This window comes from Bos indicus x Bos taurus, chromosome 13 (assembly GCF_003369695.1).
Source record: "Bos indicus x Bos taurus breed Angus x Brahman F1 hybrid chromosome 13, Bos_hybrid_MaternalHap_v2.0, whole genome shotgun sequence".
Taxonomy (NCBI): Eukaryota; Metazoa; Chordata; class Mammalia; order Artiodactyla; family Bovidae; genus Bos; species Bos indicus x Bos taurus.
Genome location: NC_040088.1, coordinates 32,369,877 through 32,386,934, shown reverse-complemented (window position 1 = coordinate 32,386,934; position 17,058 = coordinate 32,369,877).

Sequence of the window (17,058 nt, the reverse complement as noted above, 5' to 3'; positions counted from 1 at the left end):
CAAAGAAGATCAATGCCAAAGAGTGTTCAAATTACCAGGCAGTTGTGCTCATTTCACATGCTAGCAAGATTATGCTCAAAATACTTCAAGCTAGGCTTCAACAGAACATGAAGCGAGATGTACAAGCTAGATTTTGAAGAGGCAGAGGAACCAGAGATCAAATTGTCAACATTTGTTGGATCATGGAGAAAGCAAAGGATTTCCAGAAAAACATGTGCTGCTACTCATTGGCTCCACTAAAGCCTTTGACTGTGTGGGGGGTCAAAAAAAATTGTGGAAAATTCTTAAAGAGATGGGGGTATCAGACCATCTTGCCTGTCTCCTGAGAAGAACCAGACATGGAACAACTGACTGGTTCAAAAACTGGGAAATAAGTACAATAAAGCTGTATATTGTCATTCTTCTTATGAAACTTATATACAGAGTACATCATGCAAAATGCCAAGCTGGATGAATCACAAGATGGAATCAAGATGACTAGGAGAAATATCAACAACCTCAAATATGCAGATGGTACCACTCTAATGGCAGAAAGTGAAGAAAAACTAAAGAGCTTCTTGATGAAGGTGAAAAAGGACATTGAAAAAGCTGGTTTAAAACTCAACATAATAAAAACTAAGATCACAGCATCTGGTCTCATCACTTCATGGCAAATAGAAGGGGAAAAGTAGAGGCAATGACAAATGTTATTTTCTTGGGCTCCAAAATCACTGCAAATGGTGACTGCAGTCATGAAATTAAAAGATGCCTTGCTCCTTGGAAGGAAAGCTATGACAAACCTAGAACAGGAATTAAAAAGCAGAGATATCACTTTGCCAACAAAGTCAATATATTTGTTTCCAATTCCAAGTTTTGTCTGTTTACAGCATGACAGGCCAGTTAACCCAGCAACAAGGTATTGAGACAAGGAATATGACTTTATTCAGAAAGCCAGTTGACAGAGGAAAATGGTTGACAAATGTCTCAAAATAACCATCTTTTTCGGGTCTGGATTCCAACTTCTTTTATAGGACAGAATAGGGGAGGAGTTGAGGAAGTAAAAGCCAAGTCTATACCCCCACCAATAATGCCAGAGAAGATGAAGTTGAACAGTTCTATGAAGACCTGCAAGACCTTCTAGAATTAACACCAAAAAAAGATGTCCTTTTCATCATAAGAGATTGGAATGCAAAAGTAGGAAGTCAAGGGATACCTGGAATAACAGACAAGTTTGGCCTTGGTGTACAAAATGAAGGAGGGCAAAGGCTAACAGAGTTTTGCCTAGGGAACTGATCATGGCAAACACCCTTTTCCAACAACATAAGAGATGACTCTACACATGGACATCACCAGATGGTCAATACCGAAATCAGCCTGATTACATTCTTTGTAGCCCCGAAGATGGAGAAGCTCTATACAGTGAGTAAAAACAAAACCTGGAGCTGACTGTGGCTCAGATCATGAGCTCCTTACTGAAAAATTCAGACTTAAATTGAAGAAAGTAGGGAAAAACCACTAGGCCATTCAGGTATGACCTAAATCAAATCCCTTGTGATTATACAGTGGAAGTGACAAATAGATTCAAGGAATTAGGTCTGATAGACAGAGGTCCAAAGAACTATGGAAAGAGGTTCATAACATTGTACAGGAGGCGGTGACCAAAACCACCCCCAAGAAAAAGAAATGTAATATATACAAATAGTTGAGAAAAAAAGAGAAGCAAAAGGCAAAGGGGCAAAGGAAAGCTATCCCATCTCAATGCAGAGTTCCAAAGAACAGTAAGAAGAGTAAGAATAGTAAGGAGAGATAAGAAAGCCTTACTTAAAGTAAAGACGATTATCTCGCAAATATCTGCTGGAATGGCCAACCTCAGAGAGTGCGTGCTTGTGCTTAGTTGCTTCAGTTGAGTCCGACTCTTTGTAACTCAATGGAGCTACAAGAGCCTGCAAGGCTCCTCTGTCCATGAGATTCCCCAGGCAAGAATACTGGAGTGGGTTACCATGCCCTCCCCCAGGGGATCTTCCTGACACAGGGAGCAAACCTGGTCTCCTGCATCAGCAGGTGGATTCTTTACCACTAGCACCACCTGGGAAGCCGCAAACTCAGGGAAAGTGGAAGTGAAAGTTGCTCAGTCGTGTCTGACTCTTTGCAATCCCATGGACTATATAGTCCATGAAATTCTCCAGGCCAGAATACTGGAGTGGGTAGCCGTTCCCTTCTCCAGGGGATCTTCCCAATCCACGGATTGAACCCAGGTCTCCCACACTGCAGGTGGATCCTTTACCAGCTGAGCCACAAAAGAAGCCCAGGGATGTATTAATCTCTTCAGGCAGAGGGGCAAGGTTCCCCAAGGCAGGTCATTATGTATGATTATAATAGCAAAAACAATGAAAAACAAAGGTTAAAGTCAAAGAAACAGATACATCATGGAGTCGGAATTGGCTCTTCCCTGCAACACAGTCAAGGGTATGGTTTTTCCAGTAGTCATGTACAGATGTGAGAGTTGGATCATAAAGAAGGCTGAGCACCAAAGAATTGATGCTTTCCAATGGTGGTGCTGGAGAAGACTCTTGGCAGTCCCTTGGAATGCAAGGAGATCAAACCAATCAATCCTAAAGGAAATCAACCCTGAATATTCATTGGAAAGACTGATGCTGAAGCTGAAGGTCCAATATTTTGGCCACCTGATGCAAAGGGCCAATTCATTGGGAAAGACCCTCATGCTGGGAAAGATTGAAGGCAAAAGGAAAATGGGGGCAGCCCAGGATGAGATGATTAGATAGCATTACCAACTCAATGGACATGAGTCTGAGCAAATCCTGGGAGATGGTGGAGGACAGAGGAGCCTGGCGTGCTGAAGTCCATGGGGCCACAAAGAATTGGACACAACTTAGTGACGGAACAACAACAATCCCTTGATGGGGAAACAAGACCTTGCCCCAAGGCCGCTCTTGACTGTTTCTCCCTGGTCTCACTCCTCCTCCCTTTCCTAATTATCAACTGTTTGAATTTACCCATTGGAACTCAGGGAAGGTCATGGAGGCTGCATGAAGATTATTTACTATAATCAAAGAAATGGGGGACACAGAAAGGCCTTGTGTCCAGAAGCCCCACAGGACCCTGCATGGTATCAATCTCGAATGTTTAACTGCACAAAGAGGAAAGTGCGGTGGGAGGGGGAGCATTCAAATCACTGGAGCCTGTCCCTTCACAGTACATGACCTTGAGTGGAAGTGGCCTCTGTAAGAAACTATTTTTCATTTGTACCCACTGCCTCATCCTCGATTTAATAAAACTCAAAGCAACTCTAAATGTGAGGGTCAGTTTTTCCTTAAAGAACAAAACAAACAAACAAACAAAAACCCCCAAAGATTTGGAGGTTATTTGTTCATTTATTTTCTACTTGAGATTCTGCTCCCTGGTAGTCTTTCACTGTTCTACTTTGATGGCAGGGAGGAGGGAGTGTCTTTGACAATTTCATTCTATTTAATCCTGTGAGCATCTCCAGGGCTTCCTGGTAGTGACAGAGTCTAAGTCCAAGGGGTCAAGCCTTCCGTGGAAGCTGGGCCCTGCCTTAACTGAGTCCACTAAGCTCCTCTGTCCAATGGAATTCTCCAAGCAAGAATACTAGAGTGGGTTGCCCTGCCCTCCTCCAAGGAATCTTCCCAACCCAGGGATCAAACCGAGGTCTCTCACATTGCAGGTGGATTCTTTACCCATCTGAGCCACCAGGGAAGCCCCTGGTGTAATTGTCTATTACTGTGTAACAAACCAACCCCAAAACTTAGTGGCTTAAAGCAACAATGATTTCTTCCTCAGAATTCATTGGGTTCACTGGGCTCAGCTAGATAATTTTTTCTGTTGCATTCAATGTTGACCAGTTGACCAGTGTTAACCAGTTTAAGTTGACATCAACTTAAAGCTTGTCTGGAGCTCAAACAATCCAAATGGCTTCTCTCTACAGAATATACTAACAACCTGGCAGCTTGACTTCCCAGAGGGTGAGAATGGAATGTGCTAGGCATCTTAAGACTAGGCCCAAGAGGACCTGCAAGATGGTGAAGGAATAGGACAGGGAGACCACCTTCTCCCCCACAAATATATCAAAAAATCATCTGCATGTGGAACAATTCCCACATAACATCTGAACACTGGCAGAGGACCCCAGACTTCCAGAAAAACAAACCAATCTCCTCAGAATCAAGTAGGGCAAAAAATAAAGACAAAAAAAGGGAGACAAAGAAGTTCGGGACAGAGACCTGCACCCCAGGGAGGGAGTTGTGAAGGAAGAGAACTTTCCACACACTTTCCTAGTTTCCTACCCACTCAGAGACAGGGTCAGAGGGGAACTTCAGAACCTCAGAGAGGAGCGCAGCGAGACAGGTGCTCTGAAGCTCTGAAGGCAAAACAGAGAAAATTCACCACAGAGATCACGCCAAATGGCATTTCCCAGCTGAGAAGCAGCTTACATGTTCTCATCTGCCCACAGCAAGTGGGGGCTGAGTGCAGAGGCTCAGGCCTCAGGTCTTGGTCCATAGGGACAGGACCAGGGTTGACTGCCATGAGAATACTCTGAAGGGGCTAATGTGACACTGCAGAGGCAGACCAGGGAAAACCACCCGAGGAGCAAAATATCATTCCTGCAGGAAGGCTTTAACACAGTACTCTAACTCCACATGCTCACAGGACAAAGGAACCCTGTACTAGCTAATGCCTAAAGGGGGGCGAGCCAGCTATAGTCTACAGCCCCAGAGGCAGAGAAGCTGGTGAGAATGCCAGAGGCGGAAGTCAGGGCGGCGCTATGGTCCCAACCCCAGAAATCACAATTACCGCCAAGCTGTGAGCTGCCTCGGGTTGCTACCCATGTCTTCCTAGGAGCCCAAGTGGTTCAGCTCTGCCAAGGGTGTCACAACCCAGGACCCATAGGGAAACGCAAGACCCACCTCAGACTGTGGCAACCTCCTGCAGGGACCAACTGAGGTGAGCACGCCCCACACACCCTAGCAGCATCGGCTGTACTTCTACCCTTTCCCAGTACAACTGAGCAAGTGAGTCCTAATAAGCGACTACTTTCACCCACCTCATGTATGGGCAGAGAAGAGACACTAGAGAGAGATTTACAAGTGGAGGTAGGCCCAAAACCAAAGCAGAACACCAACAGCTACATGAACAAAAGAAAGAAGGGGAAACTACCCTGGAAGTGGCAGGTGCAATGGTTTAAATTCCTGCAATTAGCCCGAGACTGCACTTCAGGGACAATTGTAGACTTTGAGAACAAGTACAAGCTGGAGCAAGGGAAGATCTGATTCTGAACTGAGCCCACACTGCCCACAACAGATCCAGAGACCTTCCTAGGTATATTGGAGGACTTTCTGAGTAGGCAAATCAACTTAAACAGGAAAATGGAAGAATCACTTGGTCATTCCTCTCACTGCTGTTGCTGCTGCTGCTAAGTCACTTCAGTCATGTCCAACTCTGTGCAACCCCATAGACAGCAGCCCATGAGGCTCCCCCGTCCCTGGGATCTCCAGGCAAGAACACTGGAGTGGGTTGCCATTGCCTTCTCCGATTCTTCTCACTACTGCTATCTATATATTTCCACCCCCTATGCCCTTTTTTCTCATATTGTCCTAATATGTTTATTACTCCCTTAATTTTTTATGACTTATTTCTTCCTTTTAAAAAAAACACTATATTTTTAAAATAAATTCCGTATTTTTGATTTTTGATTTTGATGTTTCGTTTTGATTTGTATTTTTGAGTCTAATTTTTTCCCACGTTTTTTATCTTTGTTTTTTGATCTTTTGTTTCTGATTTTGTATCTTTGAGAGTCTAATTTTTAGTATTAATTTGCACTTAGGGGTTTGATAATAATCTTGATTGCTGTCTTCTGACTCCTTTTCTTACCCATCTTTTTTTCTTTTTCTTCTTCCTCCTTTGTTTCCCCATATAATTATGTGAATTTCCTTGGGAGTTCCTGGCTATTTAGAGTTTTTTCACTGTTAGTCCAGAGATTTTTGTTTTCTGTGCTGTGTGACCTGTGAAGTCTTCATGCTACTGTAAGGAACTCGAGTCCAGGAATCTGGACCACCAGAGAACTCTTGCCCCATGGAAGATTAATAGGCAAGAGCCCTCCCAAAGGCCTCCATCTCAACATGAAGGCCAAGCAACACCCAAAAGACAGCAAGCTCCAGAGCTGGATGCCCCACGCCAATCCTTCAGCAAAACAGGGGCACAACCCTGCTATATGGCAGACAGGCTACCCAAAACCATACCAAACCCATAGACACCCTAAAAGACACTACTGGACACAGCACTGCCCTCCAGAGAAACAAGACCCAGCCCCATCTACCAGCGTACAGGCACAAGTCCTCCCAACCAGGAAACCATCACAAAGCCCTGGCCCAATCCCACCCAAGATGACAGACTCCATAAGTAAGAGGAACTGTGACCTTCCAGCTTACAGAAATGAGACCCAAAACACAGTAAATTAAACAAAATGAAAAGGCAGAGAAAAATGCAGTGGATGAAGGAATATGATAAAAACTTACAAGACCAAATTAATGAAGAGGAATCAAGCAATCAACCTGAACAGGAAGTCAGAGTAATAATAGTAAAGATGATCCAAAATCTTGAAAATAAAATGAAGGCACAGATAAATAGACTGGAGGCACGAATCAAAAAGATGCAAGAAATGTTTAGCAAGGACTTAGAAAAGAGTAAATAATCAACAATGAACAACACAATAACTGAGATTAAAAATACACTGTAGGGAACCAACAAAAGAGTGACTGAGGCAGAAGAACAGATAAGTGAGCTTGGAAGATAGAATGGTGGAAATAACTGAAATGAACACAGTAAAAATAAAAAGTGATGGGAACAATCTCAGAGTTCTCTGGAACAATGTTAAGTGCTCCAACATTTGAACCATAGGGATCCCAGAAGAAAATAAATGAAAGGGCATGAGAAAATATTTGAGGAGATTATAGTTGAAAATTTCCCTAAAACAGGAAAGGAAATAGCCACCCAAGTCTAAAAAGCCCGGAGAGTCCCATACAGGAGAAACCTGAGGAGAAACTTGCCAAGACATGTATTAATCAAGCTAACAAAAATTAAGCACAAATATTAAAAGCAGCAAGGGAAAAACAACAAATAACATACAAGCAGATCCCTAACAGCTACAAAGCTAACAGCTAATAGCTGATCTTTCAACAAAAACTCTGCAAGCCAGAAGGGAATGGGAGAATATAGTTAAAGAGATTGAAAGGGAAAAGCCTACAATAAAGATTATTCAGCAAGGATCTCGTTCATATTCAAAGGGGAAATCAAAAGCTTCACAGACAAGCAAAAGTTAAGCGAATTCAGCACCACCAAACCACATCTACACAAACACTAAAGGAACACCTCTAGACAGGAAACACAAAAAGAAAAAGCAAACAAAACAAACCTAAAACATAAATGGTAACAGGATCATACATATCAATAATTAAATTACCTTAAATGTAAATGGGCTAAATGCTCTAACCAAAAGACACAGATTGGCTGAATGAATGCAAAAACATATATTCTGTCTACAAGAGAACCACCTCAGACCAAGGGACACATGCAGACTGAAAGTGAGGGGCTGGAAAAAGATATTCCATGCAAATGGAACTCAAAAGAAAAGTAGAAGTAGCAATTCTCACATCAGATAAAATAGACCTAAAGACTGTTAACAAGAAACAATGAAGGACACTACATAATGATCAAGGGATGAATTCAAGAAGAAGATATAACAATTATAAATATATATGCACTCAACATACAAGCACCACAATATGTAAGGCAAATGCTAACAGCTATCAAAGGGGAAATCAACAGTAACACAGTAATAGTAGGGGACTTCAATCCTATATTCACACCAATGGACAGATCAACCAGCAGAAAATAAGTAGGGAAACACAAGCTCTAAATGATATATTGGACCAGTTGGACCTAATTGACATATACAGATCAGATCAGATCAGATCAGTCGCTCAGTCGTGTTCGACTCTTTGTGACCCCATGAATCGCAGCACGCCAGGCCTCCCTGTCCATCACCAACTCCTGGAGTTCACTCAGACTCACATCCATCGAGTTAGTGATGCCATCCAGCCATCTCATCCTCTGTCATCCCCTTCTCCTCCTGTCCCCAATCCCTCCCAGCATCAGAGTCTTTTCCAATGAGTCAACTCTTTGCATGAGGTGGCCAAAGTACTGGAGTTTCTGCTTTAGCATCATTCCTTCCAAAGAAATCCCAGGGCTGATCTCCTTCAGAATGGACTGGTTGGATCTCCTTGCAGTCCAAGGGACTCTCAAGGGTCTTCTCCAACACCACAGTTCAAAAGCATCAATTTTTCGGCGCTCAGCCTTCTTCATAGTCCAACTCTCACATCCATACATGACCACAAGAAAAACCATAGCCTTGACTAGACGAAGGTTTGTTGGCAAAGTAATGTCTCTGCTTTTCAATATGCTATCTAGGTTGGTCATAACTTTCCTTCCAAGGAGTAAGCGTCTTTTAATTTCATGGTTGCAGTCACCATCTGTAGTGATTTTGGATATTTCACCCCAAAACAATAGATTTCACTTTTTTCTCAAGTGCACATTGAACATTTTCCAAGATAGATCACCACTTGGGCCATAAGTCAAGCCCTGGCAAATTTTTAAAAATTGAACTCATTTCAAGCATCTTTTCTGACGACAAAGCTATAAGATTAGATATCAACTACAGGAAAAAGCTGATAAAAAACACAAAACGTAGGCCCAGAACTGCCAATTCATTATTTCTGTCACATTGTATTGCCTGCTGCTGCTGCTGCTAAGTCACTCAGTTGTGTCTGACTCTGTGCGACCTCATGGACAGCAGCCCACCAGGCTCCTCCATCCCTGGGATTCTCCAGGCAAGAACACTGGAGTGGGTTGCCATTTCCTTCTCCAATGCATGTGAGTGAAAAGTGAAAGTAAAGTTGCTCAGTTGTTTCTGACTCTTCGCGACCCCAGGGACTGCAGCCTACCAGGCTCCTCCATCCATGGGATTCTCCAGGCAAGAGTACTGGAGTGGGGTGCCATTGCCTTCTCTGGTATTGGCTACAGAAAGTCACAAAGCCAGCTCAGATCAAAGGGAAGAATAAGTTTACTCTACCTCTTGACGGGAGGATTACGATGTTCTATTAGTTTGCTAGGGCTGCTGCAACAAAGTCACACAAACTGGGTGGCTTAATTAATGTATTGTTTCATAATTCTGGAGGTTAAAAGTCTGAGATCAAGGTGTCAGGGGGTTGATTCCTTTTATCAGATGGAGAGAATATGTTTCATTCCTCTCTCCTGGCTTCTGACTATTTTCTGGCAATTGCACCCTTCATCCCTTTATCTTCACACGCATTCTCTCAGTATGCTTATGCCTATCTCTGTGCCCAAATTCCCCCTTATAAAGACACCAGTTGACTAGGGCCTTCCCTGATGACTTCATTTTAGCTTGATTCCCTCTATAAAGACACTGCCTCCAAATAAGGTCACATTCTGAGGTTCTGTGGATTAGGACTCCAACATATCCAAGATATCTATTAGGAGGAATATAATCCAACCCATAACAAATGTGCAATACAGGAACAGGAGTCCTTAGTAACCATCTTTGCAGATATCTACCACAAAGCAGAAACTCCAAGAAATACCTCTCTCTTATCTTCAAGAACAGATTCTTCGGGTAGGCTGTTTTAACTGGAGCCTGGAACTTTAAATGCTCCTTACAAATCTAGCCACCAGCATCAGCCTTGGGTATAACCTGTTTTTCTTTCCCCCCAGCGGAGACTTTGGAGTCTGACTGGTGCAATGTGACCTGGAGCTAAGACACTCCCTCATTGTTTTCTCCCAGAACTACAAGAGGAAAAGGTCAGGTTCAGGCACCTGACCCTCAATGAGATCTTGAGCAGGTTTGCCAGATTCCTGTTTGCCATTCTTTAAATGGGAGTAGTTATAAAAGACTGTCTCTCAGGATGGGGGTGAAAATTTAAAAGAACAAAGTATGTAAAAACTAATGTCTAAACTATCAGGATTTCTGTGTGTGTGTGTGTGTGTGTGTGTGTGTGTGTGTGTGTTATTCACTCCATTATGTCCAACTCTTTGCAACCTTATGGACAGTAGCTCTCCAGGCTCTCTATCCATGGAATTCTCCAGGCAAGAATACTGGAGTGCATAGTCATTCCCTTCTCCAGAGAATTTTTCTAACTCAGGGGTCAAACCCAAGTCTCTCACATAGCAGGCAGATTCTTTACTATCTGAGCCACCAGGGAAGCCTTCTCAGTTCAGTTCAGTTCAGTCGCTCAGTCGTATCCGACTCTTTGCAACTCCATGAATTGCAGCACGCCATGCCTCCCTGTCCATCACCAACTCCCGGAGTTCACTCAGACTCATATCCATCGAGTTAGTGATGCCATTCAGCCATCTCATCCTCTGTCGTCCCCTTCTCCTCCTGCCCACAATCCCTCCCAGCATCAGAGTCTTTTCCAATGACTCAACTCTTCGCATGAGGTGGCCAAAGTACTGGACTTAAGCTTTAGCATCATTCCTTTCAAAGAAATCCTAGGGCTGATCTCCTTTGGAATGGACTGGTTGGATCTCCTTGCAGTCCAAGGGACTCTCAAGAGTCTTCTCCAACACCACAGTTCAAAAGCATCAATTCTTCAGCACTCAGCTTTCCTCACAATCCAACTCTCACATCCATACATGCCCACAGGAAAAACCATAGCCTTGACTAGATGGACCTTTGTTGGCAAAGTAATGTCTCTGCTTTGAATATGCTATCTAGGTTGGACATAACTTTCCTTCCAAGGAATAAGCATCTTTTAATTTCATGGCTGCAGTCACCATCTGTAGTGATTTTGGAGCCCAGAAAAATAAAGTCTGACGCTGTTTCCACTGTTTCCCCATCTATTTCCCATGAAGTGATGGAACCAGATGCCATGATCTTCATTTTCTGAATGTTGAATTTTAAGCCAACTTTTTCACTCTCCACTTTCACCTTCATCAAGAGGCTTTTTAGTTCCTCTTCACTTTCTGCCATAAGGGTGGTGTCATCTGCATATCTGAGGTTATTGATATTTCTCCCGGCAATCTTGATTCTAGCTTGTGCTTCTTCCAGCCCAGCGTTTCTCATGATGTACTCTGCATAGAAGTTAAATAAGCAGGGTGACAATATACAGCCTTGACGTACTCCTTTTCCTATTTGGAACCCGTCTGTTGTTCCATGTCCAATTCTAACTGTTGCTTCCTGACCTGCATACAAATTTCTCAAGAGGCAGGTCAGGTGGTCTGGTATTCCCATCTCTTTCAGAATTTTCCACAGTTTATTGGGAAGCCTTCTAGATGACCATAATTAATGGCATCAGTCTCTACCACATCAATACAGCTGACTTAGACTACATTTTGAGTTGCAACATTATTAAAGCAAGGCAATGGCACCCCACTCCAGTACTTTTGCCTGGAAAATCCCATGGATGGAGGAGCCTGGAAGGCTGCAGTCCATAGGGTCATTGAGAGTCAGACACGACTGAGCAACTTCACTTTCACTTTTCACTTTCATGCATTGGAGAAGGGAATGGCAACCCACTCCAGTGTTCTTGCCTGGAGAATCCCAGGGACGGGGAAACCTGGTGGGCTGCTGTCTATGGGATGGCACAGAGTTGACACGACTGAAGTGACTTAGCAATAGCAATTTATTTGTGTGGAGAACTACACAGTTTACTAAGCACTTCCACACCCACCATCACGGGGAGTCAGACCTGTCTGTTTTATGAGAACAGAGTCTTTCATATATCTGGACAAAAACATGATCCAAAAGAATACATGCACCCCAATGTTCATTGTAGCACTGTTTACAATAGCCAAGATACGGAAGCAACTTAAATATCCACTGACAGAGGAATAGATAAAGAAGATATGGTACCTGTATACAACGGAGTATCACTAAGCCTTAAAAAAGAATGAAATAATGCCATTTTTAGCAATATAGGTGGACCTAGAGGTAGTCATACTGAGCAAAGCAAGTCAGACAGAGAAAGAGAAATATTGTATGACATCCGTGTCGACTTAAAAAATAGTCACAACCTAAAAGTTGAGAATTATGTTTTATTTGGTGGGAATTTTTAGGTCTTAAGCCCCAGAGACAGCATCTCAAGTAAACCTGAGAGAAACTGCTCCAAGGAGGGGAGAGGAGGAGGCAAGTAATATAGAAATTTTGCAACAAAGGTCAGGTAACCTGAACATCAAAAGGGTATTGTTACGTAAAGGAAACTAGATATCCCAAGTTAAGGAATTTAGTGATTTTCTATGTATGGGAAGATGCAAGGGTCTGGGCTCACAGGAATCATTCCTTTCATACGTATCTCAATTATCTGGGGCATATTATCCGGGGCCATATGTATCTCAATTATCCTGTATTTTTCACATCCTGAGTTCTTAAGGGCCCATGGCAGGGAGTGACTGCAGCTTGATGGCTGCTAAATCACAGGCATTCTCCTTCCTGAGTGCCCTCAGGAACTCACATTGAAGGGCTGGAGTAACTGATGACTGTGACATACTTATTTACTGACATGGCAGGAAATACTCCACTTCTCATCCCTTATAGTAGAATCTAAAAAGAAATTACACAAATGAACTTACATACAAAACTGAAAGAGACTCACAGACTGAAAATGAACTTTTGGGCACTGGTGGTGGGGTGGGGGAAGGATGCAGGGGAAGGGATAGTTAGGAAGTTTGGAATGGACTGCTATATTTAAAACAGATAACCAACAAGGATCTATATGGAGCTTTGCTCAATGTTATGTGGCAGCCTGGATGGGAGGGAAGTTTGAGGGAGAATGGATACATGTATGTATATGACAAAGTTCTTTTGCTGTTCACCTGAAACTATCAAAACATTGTTTGTTAATCAGTTATACCCCAATACAAAATACAAAGTTTTTAAAAAAGAACAGAGACCTCGAAGAGAGGACTTTAAGAAGTGTATTAATAAAAAATAAATAAGTGTATTAGTAACAATAATACTGCCTCCTATAACAAACAGACCCAAGAATACAGTGGTTCAAACATAATAGAAATGTATATCTTACCCACATGACAAAGAAGTGTTCCCGTTTCATAATGGTCTTCATCCACACAGAGATTCAGGGCTCTAGGCCCATTCTATCTTGCACCTTCAGCGACTATTAGAGTCTTATAGTTACCTGCACAAAATCTGCAGCTTAGGAAAGCCTTAGCCTGACAAATGGCACTACTTCAACTCGTATACCATTGATCAAAATGAGTCACATAGTCACCTAATTACAAAAAGGCTGGGAAATATGTTCTAGCTAGGAGACCAGGAAGGGTAGGAAAGTGACTTTTGGTGAACAGCCAGTAATCTCTTCCATGGGAGAGTTTATAAAGTTCTAGAAGGGATGGATCACATATTCCCAAGGAAGTATAGTTTCTGGTTAGAGGATGCAGTGAGTTGATGTATGGGCCGTAATTCTTCACTTTCCTATATAGTACTGTGTACCCATAATATTGCCATGGACTCAAGGAGGTGGAGTATATTTTCCCACCCACTGATATTGGACTTGACCATATGACTTTCTCTGGTCACTGAAATCAGGTAGAAGTGGTAGTGTGTCAGTTTTGAGGTTCAGTCTTAAGAGTTTCTGCATGTTTCTACTTTTCTTATGCTTTCACCATCTCCACTAGAAATTCTCCCCTGGATAACTACTGCCCTTCAGCCTGGGGCTGCAGAGTGAAGACAAGAGAAGCAGACCAGCACTCAGCCCAGCACTTAAAGCCCAGCTCACTAAGGCCATCATCTTGAAGTGCCTGTCTGATGCAAGTTTAGATCCCCCAGCACCCAGCCAACTTGTAGATACATGAGATCAGCAAAGTAATCTCAGTCAACTCACATACACATGAGAAATAAATCCTAGTTTTTTGTATGCCACTGAGGTTTCATGGTTCTTACACAACACTATTGTGGCAATAGCTGCTGATACAGAAGGACAAATAAAGAGTATCCTCATTTCCCCCTAGCCTTTTGTAAGTGCTCAGTTGTGTCCTATTCTTTGCGAACCCGTGGATTATAGCCCATCAGGCTCCTCTGTCCATGGAATTTTCCAGACAAGAATACTGTAGTGGGTTTCCTACTCCAGGGTATCTTCCCGACCCAAGGATCCAACCTGTATCTCTTGCATTGGCAGGCAGATTCTTTACCACTGTGCCACCTGGGAAGCACAAGTGACATCCATTCCACGTGTCTTGAGGTCCTTTAATGGACTGGAACCTGGTGGTCCGGAGTCGACAATAAGGAAGTAAAGGAGAGAAAGAGGCTGATATTCTTTGGTTTACCAGAAAGCCAATAAAGCCCCAGCACGGGGCTTACTCTGTTCACAAAGGCCTCAGGTGCCCTCTCTATGGGGTGAAGGTGCAGAGCACCTTCTCGAGAGGGTCTTAGAAGCCCGGGCAGGAAAGTGAACTCAGAGAGCCTCTGCACTCCAGGGGATCAGCCTGAAAAAGAGAGGGAGAGAGAGAGAGAGGGAGAGAGAGGGAGAGGGAGGGAGAGAAAGAAAGACACGGGGACCAGAGCTCTGATGGAGCAAAGGTGTTTTATTCAACATTGTGTAGGTATTTATACTGTCTTACAAGATAGCTATTTTCAGCAGAGATAAAATCAAAACTTACAAGTTATCAAGAAAACATGAGGTCATCCACATGAAAGAGAGAGTTGTAAATAACCACTTTTACCATATGGTTCATAAAAAGGAAGAGGGTACTTATCACCGTATAGAAAAACTAACGAAGGAAATGCCTGGATTCCTCAGTTCCAGAGAGGCTTGCCTCTCCTCTTAATTCCCAAATATTCAGGAATTAATGAGGAACAAAGACTTCCTGATAGATCCAAAACAGCGCACAGGAAGCCTCCTGTTAAATGCTTCCTGACACACCTGATTGAAGAAAGAGTTAGAAAATAAGAGATTACTTGGCTCAGCACCAGGCATGCAGTAAATGAACACTGCATCTGAAGTCAAAGCCAAACTGTATACTTTGCTTGTCCTCTCCACACACCCTGACTTGGAATCCTTAGGTTTCTCTTCCAGGACAGTATTCCCTGATTTTCAGCCAACATCCTTGGTCACTGTATGGTTATTCTGATGTAATAGTGATGCATTAAAGAAAAGACACTAACAGACCCAGACAAACATAAGTTCCATTACTTAAGTCTCCAACTTTGTATGCCCAAGAACAGGAGATACTGAGCAGACTGATGGAGGGACCCATGGCTTTCAGGTTCCCATTGAAGGAAGCCAACTGCTACCAAGACCACCCCATCAAGACTAGGCTCCTGACAGATCCACTAAAGCAGGTCCTCTCAGACTGCATACAAAGCACCCAGGAACTTTGTTAAGTGCATATTCTGATTCAGCAGGTCTGGGATAGCACCTGAGATTCTGCATTTCTAACCATTTACCAGGTGAAACTGATGCCTCTGATCTTCAGGCCAGACTTTGAGTAGCAAAGCTCCAAAGCAAGGGTATCAGCCTTGGTTGCACAATCTTAGCTGCACAATAGCCTAAGAAGCTTTAAAAACGTTAACCACCCCTGGGTCCCACCCCTAAAGGTTTTGATGCGGGAGGTCTGGGATGCCACTTGGGCATCCTGGCTATTCCAATGTATAGCCACTGCTTTGAGAGCACCCTCTGCTGTTTCCAGGGGGTTTGTGCCCTCTTGCCTCCTCCCTGTTTTCTGGAGGCTCTGGCTCTCAGCTTGCCTGACTATCCTTTATTTTACCAAGTAAGAGAATACAATATTTTTCAAGTAAAATAATTTCCATTTTGTGAAAGAAGGGACAACCATTTATCAAAAAGGTAAAATAGGAAGACAAAAATGAAGTCCTTAAAACTGAACTATGACCTTGTCAAAGTCCCACTCTCCTGCTCTTCCTTTCCTAGTTCACTGGTGCCTGGTGCAAAGAATTCCAGGGCCCCACATGCAGCCCAGGGCCTCCTTCTGTCCACCTGAAAAACTGGCCACTGAAATGACAAGGCTTTGCTTCCCAGGTGGCGCAAGTGGTAAAGAATCTGCCTGCCAATGCAGGAGAAAACAAGGCCTTAACTAGTCCACAACCAGGTGTAAATAAGTGGAATATGTTTGCTTTCTAACCCAAATAGTTTCATACATGTTTTATATCAAAACAAGGATAGAAACATGGATATTAAGTTAAATTTATGTGAGTTTTTTCGATGAAATCCCAGACTTCAAAATAATTCAGGGTCTGTCTCAGGTTGGAAGTAGAGGCTGACTTCTGAAGGGTTTGGAAGTGTTGCCAGATCAAGTGAGACTCCCAGTTCAATCTCAGTTTCAGACAATGAGTCATTTCTTAGTGGAAGCATGGGCCCCAGTCACACAGTAGTGAGTGTTGGAGTTGGACCCCTGAACCCTCTGTCTGGTTCTTCACCATCATAGTTGGTATGCAATCAGGCCTGGACATGGACCCTGGCAAGCTCCAGATGACTTCAGGAATTCTGACAGCCCCCTCAAAGTATCAAAGGGCATCCACCTAGACTCTCAGTTTACATGTGTTTTTTTTGTTCCTTGGCATTTTTTGTTTGACAGTCTTTGTCTACTTGGGCTCTTCCCAGGCAAGCATCTTGAAAACAGAGCACCATCTTTTTGGCCTGGATTCCTCCATGCCTCCACAAAACATTTAACCCCTACATGTCCAGCCTTACTCCCACCCTTTCCCCACTCATACCACCAACACCTGAAGACCCTGTCAATCCTCAGCCTACCCCTGTATATTAGCCATGGCATAGGATTTGGGGAAACCAAGAAAAACAAAAATGCGTATCTCAAATCACATGAACTAGTCAAGAAAGGCAGAGCATAGAGGGGACGTGGTTTAGGGTGATCCATTCTCCAAGCTCTTTGCTGTCTCTGGTCTTAATGCCCTCCTCAGGCAGAAGTGGGATCTCTGAGCAAGATGCCTTCTACATTATCCACTTTGAATGCTGCCCTTCTGGCTTCTGAGACCTCCAC